Source organism: Pleurodeles waltl, chromosome 3_1 (genome assembly GCF_031143425.1).
Source record: "Pleurodeles waltl isolate 20211129_DDA chromosome 3_1, aPleWal1.hap1.20221129, whole genome shotgun sequence".
Lineage (NCBI taxonomy): Eukaryota > Metazoa > Chordata > Amphibia > Caudata > Salamandridae > Pleurodeles > Pleurodeles waltl.
In genome coordinates, this window is record NC_090440.1 from 1,208,043,744 (window position 1) to 1,208,067,449 (window position 23,706).

Here is a 23,706-nt window from a genome sequence, read left to right on the forward strand (position 1 = left end):
GCGTGCATATCAGAATCATACATAATTTCTCAGGGAACATGTCAGGGCTGTCCATTACTGCCATTACTATTTGTCTTAGAAAATGAGCCCCTGGCACAGATGTTGCGTCAGAATGCACCGGAATGGGGTATCCCAATTAAGGGGGAGACCCAGGCTACCTGTAAATATATGCAGACAATATGATTTTGTACTTCAGGGATTTGCGGCACGATTTGTCCATTGTTCTGAAGATTATCCAGCCCGCATGTAAACGCTACCAAATCCTGCGCTTTCATGTTCCTGACTGACTTAGAGCAGGAGACAGTGGCCTTGGGTGGAGCCCAATTCCCAGTGGCGGCACATACTTTCTGACTTGGGAAACCGCATATACAGGGACCCACAAGATATATTAGAAGGGAATCTTTAATGAGCGGTCAATTCCATCAATTCACAGGAAGACTTTTGAACTACACTGCCCCGCTGTGTAGCTGGCAGACTGGCATTGGCAAATATGGTCCTCCTCCGCAGACTCCTCTATTATTTTACTGATTTACCAGTTGTGGTTCCGGCCCTGGTGTTCTGCACACTGAACACTTTACTAACCAAACTAGCATGGGGGTTGGGGCATCGCAGGGTAAGCTTGCAAAAATTGCAACTACCGGTGCCGGGCGGTAGTATGGGAGCCCCGGACCTCAAAGCGTACTGCATAACAGCCCAACTGCAACTGATGGTGTACTGGTTAGAAGGATATAACTTACATGAGACAGGCTTTATGTCCGCCCAATTGCAAAATGGGCAGCTGCATAGGTTGCTGTGCCCGGGCACTCCTGCACCTCCTAACACCCCCGTATCATTATACAGTAGGTGGCCATGGTGTACTGGTGAATTACACTGTGGTTTATGTATATGCCTAACTATTATGCCTGAAATATACCACTGAGGGGTATCCCTCTAGCTATTGGAACCTTGTCGGCGCATAGATTAGAGCCTTGGGAACAATCAGAAATCATAACTGCGTCAAAGTTGTTTGCGGATGGGGCACTAATGTCACACCTAGACTTTATATATGCACATTGGTTACCAGACACTCTATTCCTCATACATACAGGATTGACTCGCTACATACAACAATTTTGAGCTCCAGAGGATACAGAACCAACTACATTTGAATTTCTGAGTACATTACAAACAAAAGGACACAGCAGCCATTTAATTTGTTGGCTATATAGAGGCCTAGGGCCCACTTGGGAATATATTTACACATACTCCGCATAAAATGGGAGACAGATAGCATACTGATACTGAATGGAAGGGCTTGCCTAAAGCCCCTAAAGCTGTATCGAGAAATTCCAGATTTAAGTTCATCCAATTTTCTATATCTCACAGAGCATATCTTACCCCGCACAACATAAATAAAATGTTTCCGGGTGCAGAACTTAGGAGGTCGTGCAATGCAGGTTAGAGTGCCGTGGACCCAGGCTGGACTGTGCACAAAGGATTTCCGCCGGAAGTGCACGGAGGCCGGAGTAGCTGCAAAAGTCGCGGTTCCCAGCAATGCAGTCTAGCGAGGTGAGGCAAGGACTTACCTCCACCAAACTTGGACTGAAGAGTCACTGGACTGTGGGGGCCACTTGGACAGAGTTGCTGGACTCGAGGGACCTCGCTCGTCGTGCTGAGAGGAGACCCAAGGGACCGGTAATGCAGCTTTTTGGTGCCTGCGGTTGCAGGGGGAAGATTCCGTCGACCCACAGGAGATTTCTTCGGAGCTTCTAGTGCAGAGAGGAGGCAGACTACCCCCACAGCATGCACCACCAGGAAAACAGTTGAGAAGGCGGCAGGATCAGCGTTACAGAGTTGCAGTAGTCGTCTTTGCTACTTTGTTGCAGTGTTGCAGGCTTCCAGCGCGGTCAGCAGTCGATTCCCTGGCAGAAGGTGAAGAGAGAGATGCAGAGGAACTCGGATGAGCTCTTGCATTCGTTATCTAAAGTTTCCCCAGAGACAGAGACCCTAAATAGCCAGAAAAGAGGGTTTGGCTACTTAGGAGAGAGGATAGGCTAGCAACACCTGAAGGAGCCTATCACAAGGAGTCTCTGACGTCACCTGGTGGCACTGGCCACTCAGAGCAGTCCAGTGTGCTAGCAGCACCTCTGTTTCCAAGATGGCAGAGGTCTGGAGCACACTGGAGGAGCTCTGGACACCTCCCAGGGGAGGTGCAGGTCAGGGGAGTGGTCACTCCCCTTTCCTTTGTCCAGTTTCGCACCAGAGCAGGGCTAAGGGGTCCCCTGAACCGGTGTAGACTGGCTTATGCAGAATTGGGCACATCTGTGCCCAAGAAAGCATTTCCAGAGGCTGGGGGAGGCTACTCCTCCGCTGCCTTCACACCATTTTCCAAAGGGAGAGGGTGTCACACCCTCTCTCAGAGGAAGTTCTTTGTTCTGCCATCCTGGGCCAGGCCTGGCTGGACCCCAGGAGGGCAGATGCCTGTCTGAGGGGTTGGCAGCAGCAGCAGCAGTGAAACCCCAGGAAGGGCAGTTTGGCAGTACCAGGGTCTGTGCTACAGACCACTGGGATCATGGGATTGTGCCAACTATGCCAGGATGGCATAGAGGGGGCAATTCCATGATCATAGACATGTTACATGGCCATATTCGGAGTTACCATTGTGAAGCTACATATAGGTAGTGACCTATAAGGTGGTGCACGCGTGTAATGGTGTCCCCGCACTCACAAAGTCAGGGAAATTGGCCCTGAACAATGTGGGGGCACCTTGGCTAGTGCCAGGGTGCCCTCACACTAAGTAACTTTGCACCTAACCTTTACCAGGTAAAGGTTAGACATATAGGTGACATATAAGTTACTTAAGTGCAGTGTAAAATGGCTGTGAAATAACGTGGACGTTATTTCACTCAGGCTGCAGTGGCAGGCCTGTGTAAGAATTGTCAGAGCTCCCTATGGGTGGCAAAAGAAATGCTGCAGCCCATAGGGATCTCCTGGAACCCCAATACCCTGGGTACCTCAGTACCATATACTAGGGAATTATAAGGGTGTTCCAGTAAGCCAATGTAAATTGGTAAAATTGGTCACTAGCCTGTTAGTGACAATTTGTAAAGAGAGAGCATAACCACTGAGGTTCTGGCTAGCAGAGCCTCAGTGAGACAGTTAGGCACCACACAGGGAACACATACATATAGGCCACAAACTTATGAGCACTGGGGTCCTGACTAGCAGGGTCCCAGTGACACATAACAAACATACTGAAAACCTAGGGTCTTCACTATGAGCACTGGGCCCTGGCAAGCAGGATACCAGTGAGACAGTGAAAACACCCTGACATACACTCACAAACAGGCCCAAAGTGGGGGTAACAAGGCTAGAAAGAGGCTACTTTCTCACCCCCCCCCCCAAACGAAGGACAATAAGGCTAACCTTGGCCAGTTGAGAATTTATTGTCTAAGTGGTGATAAGTAGAGAGTAGCTCTGCAATAGACTGGTTACTCCCTTTATCATCCACTATATGGTTACTTCCCTGTGGGGATTTAAACCACCCTGTTGGAAGTTTTTTAGCTAAGCAACAATGTGAAGATGTATTTTCAGAGTTTCTATCAGTAAGTTTTAGTTTAGAGCAGTGGAAATTGTCCACTGAACCTATTTGTAGTGATGGAAATGCCAGGCAGGGATGCTGTCTCAGAAAAGCCATAGCTGGGCAAAAACTTTGTCCATATGGCTGGAAGAGAGAACAGGGATGCTGTTTCTCTTGGGTTGGAGCAGGGCAGGGACGCTGTCCTATGAGCTCCACACTAGGGCAGGGATGCTGTCCTAAGTGTTGTGAGGCAGTGCAGAGTTTCTGCACTAAAGTTTCTCTGGGAGGGTTGGAGGGATGCTCCATGTTAACTAAAATGGTGCTCTTTTTCTCACCAATGTTAGTTATCCCACAGAGAGGTACTTCTACCTCAGGGAGTTCAGCTTTGCCAGCTGATGATTCCCTTGGAACAGGTGCCACCCCAGGAGAGGTTTCTCCAACCACAGGAATGGTATCCTGAATGGCAGGGTGGTTAGGGGATACTGTGATACCCTTTTTACCTGTTGATGGAGAGGGATCCTGAGTTTTCAGGCCTTCTCTCCTTTGCTTTTTCATTTCAGTAGAAATGAGAGGGAACAATTCCTCTGGGATGCCCAGCATGGCTGCATGGGCATAAAACTCTACATCAGCCCAACCTGAGGCCTCTAGGTCATTACCTAAGAGACAGTCTACAGGTAAGCTAGGTGATACCACCACCTGCTTAGGGCCAGTAACTCCACCCCAACTAAACTGAATTATAGCTAAGGGAAGAAACTTAGTGGAGTTATGGACATCAATAATCTTTTACTGTTGTCCAATGATGTGTTGATCAGGGTGCACTAGGTTGTCAGTCACCAAAGTGATACTGGCACCTGTGTCCCTGTAGGCCAAGGCCTCAACACCATTTATTGAAACTGTCTGCCTGTACTTATCCATTGTAAGGGGACAAGCAACCAGTGTGGCAAGGCCAATGCCACTAGGTGTGACAGAAACTGTCTTGGGACTGACTACCCCAGTTTCTATGATGGACCCATAAGTGAACCCAACTACACCCTTTGCTTGACTGTTGCCAGCAGTCCCACCACTAGTACCACTACTGCTAGGGGCACTAGAGCTTGATGTATTAGTGGTGGTAGGCTCAGGGGGTTTACCTGGACAGGACTTATCCCCTGGCCTATGGCCTCTGTTTTTACACACAAAGCACAAAGGCTTTTTAATGTGTGCAGGTTGAGAAGAAGAGGAAGAATTAGTTTTATCCCCACCCTCTGAAGAGTGTTTAAGATTTGAAGTGGGATCTTTGGTTTTACCCTTATCCCCATGCTTATCTTGAGATTTTTCACCATCTTTCTTCTTATTGCCATCTTTGTCACCCCCTGTATGAACTTTTCTGCTCACCCTTGTTCTGACCCATTTGTCTGCCTTCTTTCCCAATTCTTGGGGAGAGGTCAGATCAGAGTCTACCAGGTACTGGTGCAACAAATCAGACACACAATTATTAAGAATATGCTCTCTCAGGATCAAGTTATACAGGCTGTCATAATCAGTAACTTTACTGCCATGTAACCACCCCTCCAAGGCCTTCACTGAATGGTCAATGAAATCAACCCAGTCTTGTGAAGACTCCTTTTTGGTCTCTCTGAACTTTATCCTGTACTGTTCAGTGGTTAAGCCATAACCATCCAGGAGTGCATTCTTAAGAACTGTAAAATTATTGGCATCACTTTCTTTCACAGTAAGGAGCCTATCCCTACCTTTTCCACTAAATGATAGCCATAGGATAGCAGCCCACTGCCTTTGAGGGACATCCTGTACAACACAGGCCCTCTCAAGTGCAGCAAACCACTTGTTAATGTCATCCCCCTCCTTATAAGGGGGAACTATCTTATGCAGATTCCTGGAATCATGCTCTTTTGCAGGATGACTATGGGGAATACTGCTGCTGCCACCATGGGTTTCTAAACCCAGTTTCTGTCTCTCCTTCTCTACTTCTAAAGTCTGTCTATCCAAATCCAGCTGTTGCTTCTTGAGCTTCAGTCTGGTTTGTTCCACTCTCAATCTATTGAGCTCCCTTTCTAACAATCTGTCATCAGGGTGGGTGGGAGGGACATTCCTTGAAACAGAAGTATGGTGAGAATGGACAGAAGGAGACCTGTCCCTTACAGAGGGCACCCTAACAGCTTGGCTCACAGAAACATCAGTACCACTGTGGTGAGAATAAATGCTTTTGCTATGATGTGAGACAACACTATTTGTATGGTGTGACCCAACATCATTACCAACTATGCTAGACTGTCTAGTAATGGACAGGCTAGGAAGTTTCTTTCCTGAATCTTTTCCTGGGGGAGTCCCTGGATCAGATTGGGAACCATTAGCTACTTTTTCAACAGATGGGGCACTTCTTGCCTTACCTTGTTCTCTAAGCATGTTAAGTAACAATTTCAAGGAAGGATTCTTCCCTACACTCAAACCTCTCTCTATGCAGAGACTCCTTGCTCCTTTCCAGCTAAGGTGATCATATGCAAGTTTGGACAGATCAACATTTTGGCCTGTGCCAGACATTTTTAGAGAGAGTTAAAGTGATAGCAAAAGATAAAAAGTTTGTCAGAGCTTTTAGAAAGACAGAGAAAAACACTTTAAAAACTTTTTAGAACTTTTAGAAGTACTTTTCAGCACTTAGAAAAGAGTGAAAAGAGGAAATGCAAAACTTTTTGGCTATGTGTATATACACTGACCTTGTTTTGTATATTTTTCTCTTATGAAAAGTACAATGACAAGAGTGGTAAGTAGTCTCAAAGCACTTATCCCACCGCTGCACAACAAATGTAGGAGGCTGGACTGGCTTGTAGTGAGTACCAAGGTGTACTTGCACCTTGCACCAAGCACAGTTAACCCTTATTAGTGTATAGGGTGTCTAGCAGCTTAGGCTGATAGATAATGGTAGCTTAGCAGAGCAGCTTAGGCTGAACTAGGAGACGTGTGAAGCTACTACAGTACCACTTAGTATCATATGCACAATATCATGAGAAAACACAATACACAGTTATACTAAAAATAAAGGTACTTTATTTTTATGACAATATGCCAAATTATCTTAGAGTGTACCCTCAGTGAGAGGATAGGAAATATACACAAGATATATATACACAATAGCAAAAATATGCAGTATAGTCTTAGAAAACAGTGCAAACAATGTATAGTTACAATAGGATGCAATGGGGAAACATAGGGATAGGGGCAACACAAACCATATACTCCAAAAGTGGAATGCGAACCACGAATGGACCCCAAACCTATGTGACCTTGTAGAGGGTCGCTGGGACTATTAGAAAATAGTGAGAGTTAGAAAAATAACCCTCCCCAAGACCCTGAAAAGTGAGTGCAAAGTGCACTAAAGTTCCCCTAAGGACAAAGAAGTCGTGTTAGAGGAATAATGCAGGAAAGACACAAACCAACAATGCAACAACTGTGGATTTCCAATCTAGGGTACCTGTGGAACAAGGGGACCAAGTCCAAAAGTCACAAGCAAGTCGGAGATGGGCAGATGCCCAGGAAATGCCAGCTGCGGGTGCAAAGAAGCTTCTACTGGACAGAAGAAGCTGTGGTTTCTGCAGGAACGCAAAGGGCTAGAGACTTCCCCTTTGGAGGACGGATCCCTCTCGCCTTGTGGAGTCGTGCAGAAGTGTTTTCCTGCCGAAAGAACGCCAACAAGCCTTGCTAGCTGCAAATCGTGCGGTTAGCGTTTTTGGATGCTGCTGTGGCCCAGGAGGGACCAGGAGGTCGCAAATTGGACCAGGAGGTAGAGGGGACGTCGAGCAAGACAAGGAGCCCTCTTAGCAGCAGGTAGCACCCGGAGAAGTGCCAGAAACAGGCACTACGAGGATGCGTGAAACAGTGCTCACCCGAAGTCGCACAAAGAAGTCCCACGTCGCCGGAGAACAACTTAGGAGGTCGTGCAATGCAGGTTAGAGTGCCGTGGACCCAGGCTGGACTGTGCACAAAGGATTTCCGCCGGAAGTGCACGGAGGCCGGAGTAGCTGCAAAAGTCGCGGTTCCCAGCAATGCAGTCTAGCGAGGTGAGGCAAGGACTTACCTCCACCAAACTTGGACTGAAGAGTCACTGGACTGTGGGGGCCACTTGGACAGAGTTGCTGGACTCGAGGGACCTCGCTCGTCGTGCTGAGAGGAGACCCAAGGGACCGGTAATGCAGCTTTTTGGTGCCTGCGGTTGCAGGGGGAAGATTCCGTCGACCCACTGGAGATTTCTTCGGAGCTTCTAGTGCAGAGAGGAGGCAGACTACCCCCACAGCATGCACCACCAGGAAAACAGTTGAGAAGGCGGCAGGATCAGCGTTACAGAGTTGCAGTAGTCGTCTTTGCTACTTTGTTGCAGGCTTCCAGCGCGGTCAGCAGTCGATTCCTTGGCAGAAGGTGAAGAGAGAGATGCAGAGGAACTCAGATGAGCTCTTGCATTCGTTATCTAAAGTTTCCCCAGAGACAGAGACCCTAAATAGCCAGAAAAGAGGGTTTGGCTACTTAGGAGAGAGGATAGGCTAGCAACACCTGAAGGAGCCTATCACAAGGAGTCTCTGACGTCACCTGGTGGCACTGGCCACTCAGAGCAGTCCAGTGTGCTAGCAGCACCTCTGTTTCCAAGATGGCAGAGGTCTGGAGCACACTGGAGGAGCTCTGGACACCTCCCAGGGGAGGTGCAGGTCAGGGGAGTGGTCACTCCCCTTTCCTTTGTCCAGTTTCACGCCAGAGCAGGGCTAAGGGGTCCCCTGAACCGGTGTAGACTGGTTTATGCAGAATTGGGCACATCTGTGCCCAAGAAAGCATTTCCAGAGGCTGGGGGAGGCTACTCCTCCCCTGCCTTCACACCATTTTCCAAAGGGAGAGGGTGTCACACCCTCTCTCAGAGGAAGTTCTTTGTTCTGCCATCCTGGGCCAGGCCTGGCTGGACCCCAGGAGGGCAGATGCCTGTCTGAGGGGTTGGCAGCAGCAGCAGCAGTGAAACCCCAGGAAGGGCAGTTTGGCAGTACCAGGGTCTGTGCTACAGACCACTGGGATCATGGGATTGTGCCAACTATGCCAGGATGGCATAGAGGGGGCAATTCCATGATCATAGACATGTTACATGGCCATATTCGGAGTTACCATTGTGAAGCTACATATAGGTAGTGACCTATAAGGTGGTGCACGCGTGTAATGGTGTCCCCGCACTCACAAAGTCAGGGAAATTGGCCCTGAACAATGTGGGGGCACCTTGGCTAGTGCCAGGGTGCCCTCACACTAAGTAACTTTGCACCTAACCTTTACCAGGTAAAGGTTAGACATATAGGTGACTTATAAGTTACTTAAGTGCAGTGTAAAATGGCTGTGAAATAACGTGGACGTTATTTCACTCAGGCTGCAGTGGCAGGCCTGTGTAAGAATTGTCAGAGCTCCCTATGGGTGGCAAAAGAAATGCTGCAGCCCATAGGGATCTCCTGGAACCCCAAATACCCTGGGTACCTCAGTACCATATACTAGGGAATTATAAGGGTGTTCCAGTAAGCCAATGTAAATTGGTAAAATTGGTCACTAGCCTGTTAGTGACAATTTGTAAAGAGAGAGCATAACCACTGAGGTTCTGGCTAGCAGAGCCTCAGTGAGACAGTTAGGCACCACACAGGGAACACATACATATAGGTCACAAACTTATGAGCACTGGGGTCCTGACTAGCAGGGTCCCAGTGACACATAACAAACATACTGAAAACCTAGGGTCTTCACTATGAGCACTGGGCCCTGGCAAGCAGGATACCAGTGAGACAGTGAAAACACCCTGACATACACTCACAAACAGGCCCAAAGTGGGGGCAACAAGGCTAGAAAGAGGCTACTTTCTCACAGTAGGGCCAAGTGTGTGAACCTATACTCCATCTTTTTCCTTTGCGTGAATGCACGTCCCCCAATAACCCCACTACAGTGCTCCGTTCTAAATTTATTTCACAAGTTTGCTCCAAATGTTGGAACACCTCTCCCCAGTATGCTCTCACCGGAGGGCAGCTCCAAGCTAGGAGCATGAATCCGCCTGGAAGCGGGGACAGCTTGGCGATTTGGTGTGATCTATCCTACGAAGTAGGACCGGTGTAATGTAAAAGTTGAAATGAGTTAACTTGAACCTAGTGTTTGCAGACAGCGAGCGCATCAAGGAGCACTTCTTGGTCCACTGTGTAGCTGTGAGGGGGTCCCTAGATCTGTGGCCCAGCCCACCCTGTCCCGGAATTGCCTTTTCGGTCTATCAGAAAGGCAGCTTTGTATAAATACGATAAAGTGTCTCGCACCCCCAGCTCCAGGAGTGCTTGAAGTATCAGGGAGGATGACTGAGTAGTGAGATAACCTGGCATTCTCTCTTTAACTATGTTGGTTATACTAGGGTACATGAGAAACTGACCCTTCCCTAGGGTGAATGTCTCCTGTGCAGTTTCAAAGGAGAGAAAGTCTTTAACAGGGTAAAGGTCTCCTAATGTTTCACACCCTCCTGCCCTCCAGACCGTTGTGTCCACAGTCCGTTAAGTCCCAGAAAGTTAACTCCTTGGCAGTGGCGGCCCGTCCTTTAGGGCGGAGGGACCACACCCCCCCCACCTTTTGCCCCCCCATGAAGAGTGTCTGTCAGGCTGAACAAAGGTCAGCCTGACAGACACTCTTCATGTTCAGGTCAGGCAGCCAGGAGCAGAAATGCGCGATTTGCGCAGACTCCTGTCTGCCTGAGCTGAACTTTGCTGGGCTGAGGAGATCACAGCTCCTATGGCCGTGACCTCCTCAGCCCAGCAAAGGTGCCTTGAGGCCCTCCCCTGGGTGACGAGGAAAGCGTCACCAATTGACACTCTCCCTGGGCGCCCCAATTTAAGCCCTGAAGTGCCCAGGGCGAGTGTCAATCAGTGACACTTCGTCACAGAGTGGGGTGGGGTCAGCAGTCTCACTTCCCTCAATGAGGGAAGGCAGCAGTCCCAACCCTCCTGAGACCTGGAGGCCAAAGGTGTGTGTGTGTGTATGTGTGTGATGTTTCAAATTGAATGCATGGTGCGTGCGTGCATGTTTGAATGGTATGAATGTGGTTAATGGATGTGCGTGCGTGCGTGTATGGAATGAGTGTGTGTGATGTTTTAAAATGAATGTTTGGTGCGTGCATGTTTGAATGGTATGAGTGTTGTTAATGGATGTGCGTGCGTGCATGTCTGTGTGTGAAAGAATGAATGTGTGTGTGTGTGTGTCTGCCCCGCCCGCCCCCTCCCTCCTAAAGCTGCCGGCCGCCACTGCTCCTTGGCAAACGGAGCCCTCCCCAAAATCACTTTAACAGTAGTTTCCTGCACTGTTACCTTATGTGTAATGAGATATGGAACCTTTTCCTTGGTTCAGTCACCCAAGTGTAAGAGGAGTGGAAGCTCCATAAGCCGCTCCAGATCTGCCTCAGTGCCTTCTCCCAATTTGCTCCCTCTGCTAGCCAATAGGCGAAATTTTGTATGTGGGAAACCAAGCAATACCATTCTATTTGTGGGACTGACAGCCCACCCTGCCGAGTTGGCAGGTGTAAATATTTTTGGGCCAATCTGTACCTCCCACCCCTCCGGAGCAGCGTTGTGAGCAGTGAGTGTAAGCACTGAAACACTGCTCTTGGCAGCATATCAAAAGAGTGCTTCTAAAGTATAGAGACAACAGAGGAGGAACACACATCTTTGCTACTGCCACTCTTCCAGCTAGGGAGAGGGGGAGCATGTTCCAGAACTGCACTGATACACAGCCCTTCGGTTATTTTGTCCACATTGAAGTGCATTCGTTGTTTGGGGGTAGACGCTACAATCACCCCCAATAACCTAAACATATCTGTTTCCCACCGCAGGGGGAGCCATGACAGTGTACTTGGGTGCTCCCGCGCTAAGTGTCCCAGGGGTAACACCATGGATTTAGTAGGATTGATTTGTAGTCCTGTTGTGTCCACAAAAATGGTAAAATATTGGAGCAATATGGGCAGCGACTCACTAGCAGATCACAGGTAAAATAAAGTATCATCGGCATATAGGGACACCATGTGAGTTGTGTCGCCTACCAAAATCCCCCAGTCCTTCAGTTGCTGCCAAAGCTGAATTGCTAGAGGTTCCATCGCCAGCGTGAAAAGTAACGGGGACAAAAGGCACACTTGCCATGTGTCCCCCTACCTACCAGGACAGGGTCTGAACAGAGTTGTCCAAGTTTGACTCTAATCATAGGCTCAATATAGAGGAGTTAAATCCAGGCTCTGAAGTATGGTCCAAAACCCATTGCCTCAAGGACTCCTTGTATATACCTCCAATCTACTGTATCGAAGTCTTTGGCTATATCCGTTGATACCACCACTAAGTCATCCCGGGACTCAGCCGTCTCATGCATCACATGCATGAGGCACCTCAGATTAATTGTGGTATTTCTACAGGGCATAAATCCGCACTGGTCTACATGTACCAATTCTGTAATCACCAGCCAAAGATGGATCCCCAGCAACTTATATAGTATTTTAACATCTGTATTTATCATCGTAATCAGCCTATACAAGGAGAGGTCTGAGGTGTCCACTCTTGGTTTTGGAACCATCGTGATATACTCCTCTCTCATAGACAGAGGCAATATCCCTCTGTCTCTAACTTCAATATAAACGCTCCCTGGAGTCTTTACTCCTGGTAAGCCATTAAGTGCCATCTGGACCTCCTCTAATGAGATTTCTGCCTCCAGATCCCTTGTCACCTCCTCCCTCATTCGTGGAACCTCCAAACCTGTAAAGGACCTCCGCACCTCCCCCCCAATCCTGGCAAGTGGGCTAGTATATAATTGTTGCAAGTGATCCCTAAATGTATTCAGCAACTCTTCTTGTGTGTAGGCATGTCACCTTTGTGGGGTTCTGAGGTGCATCACGGTATAATGCGCCAGTTCCCTGCACAGAATCCAAGCAAGTAGACGCCGTGAACTATCCCCCTCTTGATGCAATAATTGTCTGTATGACTTCAGAGTACACCCTTCAAGCCTATCCCTCACCTCTAATATCTGTCTCCGAACTGTGGTCTCATCCTTTTCCTCCTTGTGGGAGAGTTTTTGTTTGGAAGGTCTTACACACCCTACAAGTGAGGCCTATGCATCTTCACCGTATAACTGCCTGCAGGACCTCCCACTCCATGGCTCGGCTGAGTGTACCCTGCCAGTTTCTGCAAAGTAGCATTGCATTGCCTCTGCTAAAATCTCTCAGCCATGGGTGTCATGCAGTATGTCGGTGGGAAATCTCCAGACATTGGAGGACCTCACTGCCCCTCCTTTGAAGGTAATGAGCACCGGCACGTGGTCTGACAAATAAAAGGAAAGGTGCTCTACCCCGTGCACTCCTGGGGACAGCTCATCAGAGATCAGTATTCTGTCCAGGCTGCTAAATTCACCATGTGTGAGGGAGTGACAAGTAAATTCTCATCTCCCTGGGTGTTTTTCCCACCACACATCGCGGAGGGACATGTGTATCATAATTTCACCTAATTGTATTGTCATACGTGGCTTGGTGGTGTGTTTAGGTGGATGATGGTCCAAGTCCCCATCTACAATACAATTAAAGTCCCCTGCCCAGAACAGCCTAATATCTACAATCAGGACAACTACATCCAACAGGGCGCTATAAAATTGCCCCTCGTCAATGTTTGGCCCATATGGAAGGCCATCCCATCCAATCTCCCCTGCAGAAACAAATAATTACCTTCCACATCTGCTTCCATGTATGTTAATGCAAATGGAACACCTGGTACAAACCAGACCATGACCCCTGGGAATGAGAAGCATAATACATTTCCCCCCTCTATTTCTTAGTCAATTTGGTGGCTTCTTGGTCTGTGAGGTGGGTGTCCTGTAAACAGGCTATGTCCACCCCTCGTCTACTCAGCAGGTTGTACACCCTATTTCGTTTTTGATATGACCCCAGCCCTCGCACATTCCATGTGAGTAGGTTCAATTCATGTGCAACTCATCATATGTTGACATTTGCAAAGCAAGCCCTGAAAAGGCCTGTTTTATCATAGCCAGTGTTTCCAAAACATTAACCTAAAAAACAAAGCAAAACCAAACCCACACTTAATCTTCTTCGCCGAACAAGGACCAATGAAACAAAAACTTGTTCCCGCCCATTTCTCCTGAAGTGCCAGGACATGCATCATCTTCCTCCCTTTGTAATATTGATAGGTATAAAAACCTATTCAACCAGTGTCCAAAAGAACCCCTCCTCTCAACCCTCCCCTTATTGTCTCATCCCTCAATGCACTAACAATGTAAGATGCAGATACACTTCGCAAGGGCCAGCGATCGCTGCCAGGGGCCACTTCCTTCCATTATTAGATGGTGTTACACCAATGGCCCCTATGAAAAACAGGAGTGCAGTCCCTGTTCTCCGTGTATCATCAATTGTGGGTTCCTGTTGGTAGCCTCCCCGGCACAGCCGGACTAAGCTGCTTCCACCTTTAAATGCTTGCCATAATGTAACCTATTGAACCCTCACTCCCCACTCTTCTGAGAGCCATTATATAAAGTCAGGCTGGTTGCACTCTCTACGAATTATCCTGAGGCACTTCCCACATCCTTCTCAAAGAACTTCCTCCCCTTCCTAGCCCCACCCAGTCCAGACATACTTCAATATTAATGTTCATGCAATTACCCCTTTTGTGCCCCCTACCACCCACCTGTCCTTCCTTCAGTTCCATTTACTGTGGGGATTGTCCCGCTCTCTCATATGTTCCAGCCCATGATTACACCCCGACCTCTAGACCAGCAGAGTCACCCCCATGACCATCATCAATGTCTGAATTTGCGCCTTCCTGAGCCACGTGAGATGTCAATGGGCTAGTCGCCACTAATGAGGACCATTCAGGATTATCGTCTGGGTGCTGCATATGTTCCGTGATGGTCATTGTCCCATACTCGCAGATCTCAATGCGTCCGGACCCCTGCTCTGTGTCCGAGGAGCATCCAGCAGAGCGACAACACTAGGAGCCCCCCGTCCGCCACGCACTCGCTGCAGTGTCTTTTGTGGATGCCCTCTGAGGAGCTTGGTGATGTTGAGCCATTTCCATACCTATTCCGGCTGTTAAAAAAAAATGCATCATACCATCACATATGATCTTCAACTTAGCTGGGTAGAGGAGCATATCCCTGATGTGCATGGCTTTGAGGTGTTTCTTAACTTCAAGGAAAGTTTTGCGGCGTTCTTGCACCCTGCAAGTGTAGTCCGGGTAGATCGCAATATTCCAGTCTTCATATTGTGGAGCAGAGTTCTCTCGCAGCTTTGTGAATTATTTCTCTGTCCCTGTGTCACGTAGGCTCTCATTATTCTAATGAGACTACTGGATTTTGAGCAGCAGAATCGTCCGCGGCGTGGGTGACGAAGTCTAACCCACTGCTGGTGACACCTGTCGCTCCAATCCGGGTTTTGCTCTGGCTAACTAGCAGTGCCTCATCTCTACCCAAGGATAGGGATGACTGGGCAGCCGAGCACATGACATATTTGGATTCACAGGGAAGTCATGGTCACTCAGGTCTCATCCGGTTCTCTAATTTACAATTCAGTCTCATATATAAATGACAAACAGAAGCAGTATATGTTTCAATAATGAGTTTAATAAAACGTCTGCATCTTAGATAGCAAAGCGTGAGCTGCAATAACCAGGATGGCATAACATGACAGTATTAAAATTGTGGCAAGAAGAGTGAAGCATAAAGACAACGGTATCATATTGTCACTATGATCAATGGACTAATTCCTATCTTGGTTATAATTGAGCATAGCATGTCAAGCTCTAATTCTGCCCTTCAGGTTTCCCTGGGAAGACATCAACCCCCATACCTGAGCAAAGGCTTGTGGTCTGCGTTAGCATCTGTAGCTAAACATTCAGTCATCAGCATACAGTCGTGGTTCCCTGGCTGGAATCTCCCTCTAAAGTGTAAGGGACATGGAAAGTGTTTTTATGATAACACAGCTGATGTTCTGAGAAAATGTCCCTACGTAAGGATGTGTTTTTTCTACGAATGTTGGAGACTAAACTTCCACCACGTTCACCGGCAATGTACCGTGATGTAGCCTTGGAAGAAGCACAGAGTGATCAAGAATGTCTTGTTTGAGAACAGAGTGCTGGCCTAGGCAAAAACAGTTAGATAAACGGAAAATAAAACAAGACGGTAAAAACGGTTATTGTAACAATAATAAGACAAAGCTGGATAGAATACATCTAGGTTAAAGTGCACAGCGGCCTAGTGTGTTGAAATGACGTGCATGGAGCTATATCTAAAATGGCTACACAACACCTGTAGTTTAAGATATGTGCTATGAAAGCTGGAGGTGGAGCGCATGGTCCAGGTCTAGATGTCAGCGGCTTGTGAGCGCTCTCAATTGGAATGTACTGCGATAGCCCCTCCAGTTTGAACTCCTCTCTTATCCACAGTTCCAGAAAGCGCTCCACCTCCTATCCCTCTGCTCCTTTAGGGAACCCCAGCAATCGAAAATGAATCCTCCGTGAATGTCCCTCGGCGTCTTCTGCTAGCTCCTCAAGTGCGGACTTCCAATTATAATGTGGTAATAATGGTCTCTGCTTCAGAGACTTTGTCGTCCATCTTTCGCAGATCTGCTCTCAAGAGGTTTATTTCCACGGATACCTCAGCAATTTGTCCCTCCAGCGCAGCCCTCAAACTGTGTATAGCTTCCAGCAATGCTGCCCTTGAGGGCTGCTGTTGGGCCTCTGGAGATCCCTCAAAGGCTTCCCAGGTCCATCTAGTCAAGCGCTGTGCCGCCTACTGTGGCGTGGCTTATTGAGTGATGGTGTTACCCTGTGTCTGGGGCTGTACCCGTTCCTTCCCCATGGTGGTCTTGTCTACTTATGAGGGTGTGTCAATAAAAATCAAGTACCTTTAATTAGAGGAACACCACAGCAGATAGTCTCAGTACGCCTATAATGTTCAGTGCTTGCTTTATGCCTGAACACCAATTGTCTTAGCGCTTTTCAATTCTGTCTGCCCCGTCTCATGGTCCAAATTACGTCAGTCCCATGGCTGCAGCAGCTCTCTATGTCTTATCACTGATTTCTGGAATAAAACTGCTCCAAATGGAAGGACCCCAGACAGACTCCCCAGGGCAGACGGTGGCCACTACTCTTGCCTTCCAGCCAGGACTCATTTCATAGCCACCATTCACAGTCACAGGCCTACTTGAGGCGATTCTGACCTAACTGGCCCTCTCAGCAAGCCTCCCGTGATCTGCGGCAGGGCCCCTTGCACTCTGTCCACCAGAGATGTGCCGCTGGCGCTCCTGTTCGCTCACCGGGACCTTCAAAGTCTACATTGTAGCCCCAGGCCAGGAATGTACAACCACAGTGCGCTGCAGCACTCCCACACTGCCGTCGACCCCAGAAGGCCAACTGCACCATCGATCAGCCCCTGAATCGCAGGGACCCACCCTCACCTTTGGCTCCTCCAAGGGGACCGCCTCCACAGATCCCAGCAGTGTCTCGGAGCCAGCACATGGCTCCCACTGCACCTCCTGTCTCCGCACTTCGTCTCATTCAATGTTGCTTCCGTAGCTGGTCCGCAGCCGCGAGCCCTAGCGTCACAGGCAAACTTCACCGGCCTGCAGAGCGCCCGATTAGGCCCCAGGTTCCCGCTCCATCACAACTTCTTCTCAGCCTGCGGCCACTCCCCCCAATGCCTGCTCCAGCTCATCACAGCATCTCTTATTCCACACTCGCATGGAGCACCGGCCATTCTGGAGCTCCTCCGTCTGGTCTTTCACCTGCTTGCCGTCAGGCACCTCTCCTCAGTCCTGCTGCTCTTTGCTCCAGTCATGCGGACAGCAGGCAAGGCACACTTCCCAATGCCTGGACTCAGACCCCGGGCATCAATTGGGCACACCCATGGAGGGAGCTCCTTCGCCACCAAAAGTATCCACGAGCCACTGTAACCTAAACGGCTCAAGGGACACCATCAAATACAGGATGTTTCAGGATTCGGGAGGTCGGACGGCAGAGCTCTCCAAGTGTGTGTCCTGTTGGCCAAGTTGCTGGCCACACCCACTATAAATTTGAAACCTTAGGCTTACAACTGGCCAAACACTGGATAGCAATACATTGGAGGTCTACGACAGGCCCAATGCTCTCTAGGTGTCATTGGGACACAGAGGAGTGGGCACTGTCAGAAGTGCAACTGAAATGTGTGTAAAGAGATGAGGTGGCAGGGAGGGAAGTGGAGTGCAGATTGACCATGCTCAAGACCTTCTTGCAGGGTCAACAAAACAGATGACATGGTGGGGTAGCCCCCTAATACCCAGAAGACCACTGACTGATAAATATTGAAGTCTTGCGTGGCTCAAAAGTGTGCTATGGGACGCAGGGTGGGAATTGCTCTTCCTTGCATGAAATGAACACATGAAATGGGTGGGACTTGGGTGCAACTGAGAGGGGGTAAAGGGGTGGACGACGAGACAAAAACTGGGAAGAATGCATCAGTCTGTCTACCACTGATGCGCTTACATTACTTTATTGTATCATAAAATGTGCTTAATTGAGAGTTCTGATTGTGCACATGGGGAAACGTGATTGTTGGGACGCTGTTTGTTAACAGCTAAAATCACAAATACAATTTAAAAAAAAGAAGACTAGGTAGGTTGATTAAATAATGCTATTGGTCACCAAACAACTACTTTCTTTGTATTGGTTGGTAAGAAAATGGGTTACCTTTAGCAAAATATAGGGCTTTAAGTCTCAACCATTAGTCCTGAATGCCCTGAGCCAAACACTGATGATATGTGTGCTTTAATTTGTTGGGCCTCCACAGCTGTGTCTTATCTGGTGTTACAAACTGCACCTTCTATTGTTCAATTCACAGCTCTTAACCATATCCCTTTTTTTTATGAACAGTCCAGAGGAATTAACAGTACTGGAGCACAGGGCACTTTGTTAGCTAGGGAAAACAGATGTTCCAAAAGACTATGGCCCTTGTTATGGCCTTTGGCAATAAATACCGAATACCGCTGTGCTGACTGACGCTAGCATACCGCCGCGGAGGCGGACATCTGCCAAATTATGACACATATATTAGAAATTGACAGAAACAGCCACAACCACAAATCCGCCAGACTGACTGAACATGATAAACTGTCGGTACTACCAACCATACCGTTATGCCACCAATACTACGCCCTCCAAATAATGACCCACCAATCACAACAGCCGACATTCAATAACAGTAAACCATTGGCAGTGAACATCGCTGTGGCGGATAAAGCCACCATACAAGACAACATTGGCCAGAACAAAAAACCCACACCTGACTCAAATACGCCCACCCCACACACCCAATATCACTATAAAACACACCCACGATCCTTTGCTAACACGAAAAGACCGCAATAGCTACCCATGCAAATCAAAGAGACAACTTCACACACACACCACAACCACCCATTCATCCATCATGCAACACACACCCCACCATATTACTCAGCACCCTCTGTACAACACACATGCCACTGATATCCCCACAAAGGCACTCCCATTTCACTGTTGGGGAGTTGCACGTCATGGTTGAGGAAATAGGGTAGAGCCACAGCTGTTTGGAGCACAATTCCAGCAGATCTCCATTGCCAGGGAGATGGAGCTATGGCTGAGGACTGTGGACAGGGTGAAGGCCGTTAGACAGCATCCACGAACAAGGGACGACATCAGGAAGACAGGAAGAGGTGAACGACCTATGGGGGAAGGTGCATTTCATAGCAGCAAGGCACCAGCTTGCCATCCAGAGGACTGGCAATGGACCCCCACCTCAACTCCCCCAGATGACAGCATGGGAGGCGCAAGTCTTGTTAATCCTGCATCCTGAGGGACTCACTGGAGTTGCCTGAGGACTGGACACTGGTGAGTCAAAATTTACTACCTAGCACCCCTCATACCTGCATGCCACCACCATCCCTCACCCTGACACCTATCACTCCAATCCATCCCACACAGTGCACCACCACAACACACCTAAATGCCAAGTCTTGCATGCCATACCCACTGCATGCACATCCCTGCCAGCCCTCCATATACACCCACCACCAATGCCTGCACATCATGGAGAATTAACAATCCCACAATACATCACCATACACAAACGAAGGTGGCAGAGCAACTGCAACAATATAGGGGAAGCTAGGGATGCAGAATATGTCACAGACATGTAGCATAATACACCATTTACATCCCCACAGGTGCCCCAACCCATCTCAGTGGCAAGGAGGTGCCAAGGCTACCCAGTCCACCACCAGAAGATGCCCCCAGTGATGACAGCAACTCTGGAGTTCTGGATCTGGATGAACTCCCTAGCCCATCAGGTACCACTGGTCAGTCTGCTACCCAAGCCCACACCCACTCCACCATAGAGCCTCCCCCCTCAGTATCCAACACCACAGCAGTCACCCAATGTCCCACACCTCTGACCCCAGGACACGTCAATAATCTGTGTCCCCACCTGTACAGGCACCCCAGTCCACACCTCACAGGCAAGACAGTTAGGGTCCTGGGGTCAGTGGCAGTGGGCACACCGTTCAGGGGACACAGGCACAGGGGGCCAGGGACACTCGGGGACAGTTGTGTGCCAGGGGGAAGACAAGCCCAGGAAACCTACTGTCTAGGAGGCACTAACTAATGTCCTGGGGGCTTACCAACAATCCTAGGACAAGATGGGTTAGGTGATATACATCATGCAGGAGAACTAGTGGCTGCAGGAGGAACACCACCAGGAGATCAAGAAAGAATTGCAGGCCTTTAACACCACCATGGTCTCCATTGCAGGGGTGCTGGGTGATATAGCCAACATCATGAGGGACTACACATCACACCAACGGGCCCCTTCTACTAGCCAGTCAACTGACCAGCCCTTCGCATCTGCTGCAGCTAGTGGACAGGAGGCCCTGCCACAGGACCCACAGGCCACCAGCACCTCTCCCCCTGCAGAAGGTGAACCACTCCGCAAATGGTCCCTGCAACCCAGACAGACACCAGAGAGTTGCCAAGACCAAGACCACCGCCAGGAAATGAGCCTCTCCTGAATGTCCCCCTTGTTTTTAACTGTGTCACCTGTCCACTATGAACAGCCATTGCTCCCCTGCATATGGCCCCTTGGACACTGGACCTGTGCTACAAACAGATTGTCCCACTACACTGGACTATTTCCAGCCATCATCCCACTCTATTGCACTTCCCATTGTAGAACAATTTTCAATAAACACCCTTGGACACAACTTGAGCAATAGTACTTTATCTACAGGTAATGTACAAGGTAACGAACTGTAATGAACTGCATGATCCTGAGTAAATGTCCAGTAACATGTTGATCCATCCAACAAATGTGTCTCAGCAGTCTGTACACATCACAGCAGTACACTGTTGGAACAACACCAACATCTGCAAATAAGGGAGGCATAGGTGACAGTCAAGTAGGATGCAAAGGGAATGACTGGCATTATGCTGCAGTCACACAGTACAACACTAAAATGTAGATATATTTAGTTCAACAGTCTTACCTGAGTGTCATTAGAACTAGTGCTGGATCAAATGTGACCTGCTGTCCACATCCTCTTCCTCGCTGTCCTCAGTGTCCACTGTTGCCACAGCTGCATTGTCACCCCCTACTCCTCCAGATAGGGTACATGCCATCTGAGGGCCAAATTGTGCAACATGGTGCACACAACGATTCTGCAGACCTTCTCAGGGGAATGGCATAGGGATCCACCTGTCAGATGGAGGAACCTGAACCTAGCCTTCAGGAGCCCAAAGGTCCTTTCTACAATCCTCCTGGTATGTCCATGAGCATCACTGTACTTATTTTCAGCCCCTGTTCTTGGATTTCTAACAGGGGTCATGAGCCAGGTCAGGTTTGAGTAGCCGGAATCACCCGCAAGAACTAAGGGACACACGTTAGCCCTGCACAATGGCATGGGCTATGACTCCTGAGGGCATACACTCACCAACATTGGATGAGGACACAGGCTCACCTATTTGCCACACTCTGTGCCTCTGTAGATGTGCCATCAGCTGTGGGACACTACTATTACTCAGGACAAAGGCATCATGCACCGACCATGGATACTCGGCAGTGACGTGGGATTGTACTGGTTAGCCAGGCACACCATCTGGACATTGAGTGAGTGGAAACTCTTCAGATTCCTGTACACCTGTTCATTGGCCTGGGTGTGGGGGGTGGGTGAGGGGGGTGGGTGGAATGAGGCAATATGGGTCCAGTCGATGGTCCCATTAACTTAAGGTATATGTCCCGTTGCATAAAATCCAGCCTTCACAGTGGGTAAATCATCTACCTGGGGGAATGCAATGTAGATGCACATGTGTTTGAGCAAGGCAAAGCCATCCAATAGAGAATATTGGATGTGACATCCCTGCAGCCAAGCCCAATGTCACCTGGAAATAGCCTGTTGCCAGGAAATGGAGCACTGAGAGTACCTGCACAAGAGGGGGGATTGCTGTGGTGCTACAGATGGGAGGTAGCAGATCAGGCTCCAATTGTTCACACAGCTCTAATTGTGGCTCTGTCCAGACGATAGGTGAGTATGATGTGCCGGTCCTCCATTATAGCCAAGTCCACAAGGTCTGTTCACCAGTGTGTGCCCCCTCCTATTTCTCTGCAGTGGTTGGTACCTAAGGGACCCAAATTTAAGAAAGGAGTGACAACAGGAACCATGAACACACTACAGCACTGTACACAGAGCATGCTTGTATGCTGGACACTGGAATTGTGTAAGTGAGTACATTAGACTACAATGACGCACTTATTAATCTGTACATGGCACCCACCTGTCCTGTATTCATGGATAGGTGGAAGTGACCTCATTCCATTGGTGTTCGCATCATGGCGGAAGGCGGTCTGCACCCCGTGCAATTCCTTACTGGCTAACATGGCCCTCTATGGAGAATGGGAACCAATGATGATCAACGCCGGCGGTGACGGTGTTCACCACCAAGGACATGACCGCCATTTCCTTTCTACCACTTGTAGGAGGCTGGACTGGCTTGTAGTGAGTACCAAGGGGTACTTGCACCTTGCACCAGGCCCAGTTATCCCTTATTAGTGTATAGGGTGTCTAGCAGCTTAGGCTGATAGATAATGGTAGCTTAGCAAAGCAGCTCAGGCTGAACTAGGAGACGTGTGAAGCTACTACAGTACCACTTAGTGTCATATGCACAATATCATAAGAAAACACAATACACAGTTATACTAAAAATAAAGGTACTTTATTTTTATGACAATATGCCAAAGTATCTTAGAGTGTACCCTCAGTGAGAGGATAGGAAATATACACAAGATATATATACACAATAGCAAAAATATGCAGTATAGTCTTAGAAAACAGTGCAAACAATGTATAGTTACAATAGGATGCAATGGGGAACCATAGGGATAGGGGCAACACAAACCATATACTCCAGAAGTGGAATGCGAACCACGAATGGACCCCAAACCTATGTGACCTTGTAGAGGGTCGCTGGGACTATTAGAAAATAGTGAGAGTTAGAAAAATAACCCTCCCCAAGACCCTGAAAAGTGAGTGCAAAGTGCACCAAAGTTCCCCTAAGGACAAAATAGTCGTGTTAGAGGGAGAATGCAAGGAAAACACAAATCAGCAATGCAACAACGATGGATTCCTGTCTGAAGGTACCTGTGGAACAAGGGGACCAAGTCCAAAAGTCACAAGCAGCTCGGAGATGGGCAGATGCCCAAGAAATGCCAGCGGTTGGTGCAAAGAAGCTCTTACTAGGCTGAAGAACTGTGAATACTGCAGGAACGACAAGGGCTAGAGACTTCCCCTTTGGAGGATGGATCCCCCACGCCTTGGAGAGTCGTGCAGAAGTGTTTTCCCGCCGGATGGACGCCAACAAGCCTTGCTACATGCAAATCGTGCGTTTGGCGTTTTTGGACGCTGCTGGGGCCCAGGAGGGACCAGAAGGTCGCAAATTGGACCTGCAGAGAGAGGGGACGTCGAGCAAGACAAAGAGCCCTCACTGAAGCAGGTAGCACCCGGAGAAGTGCCAGAAACAGGCACTACGAGGATGCGTGAAACGGTGCTCGCCGAAGTTGCACAAAGGAGTCCCACG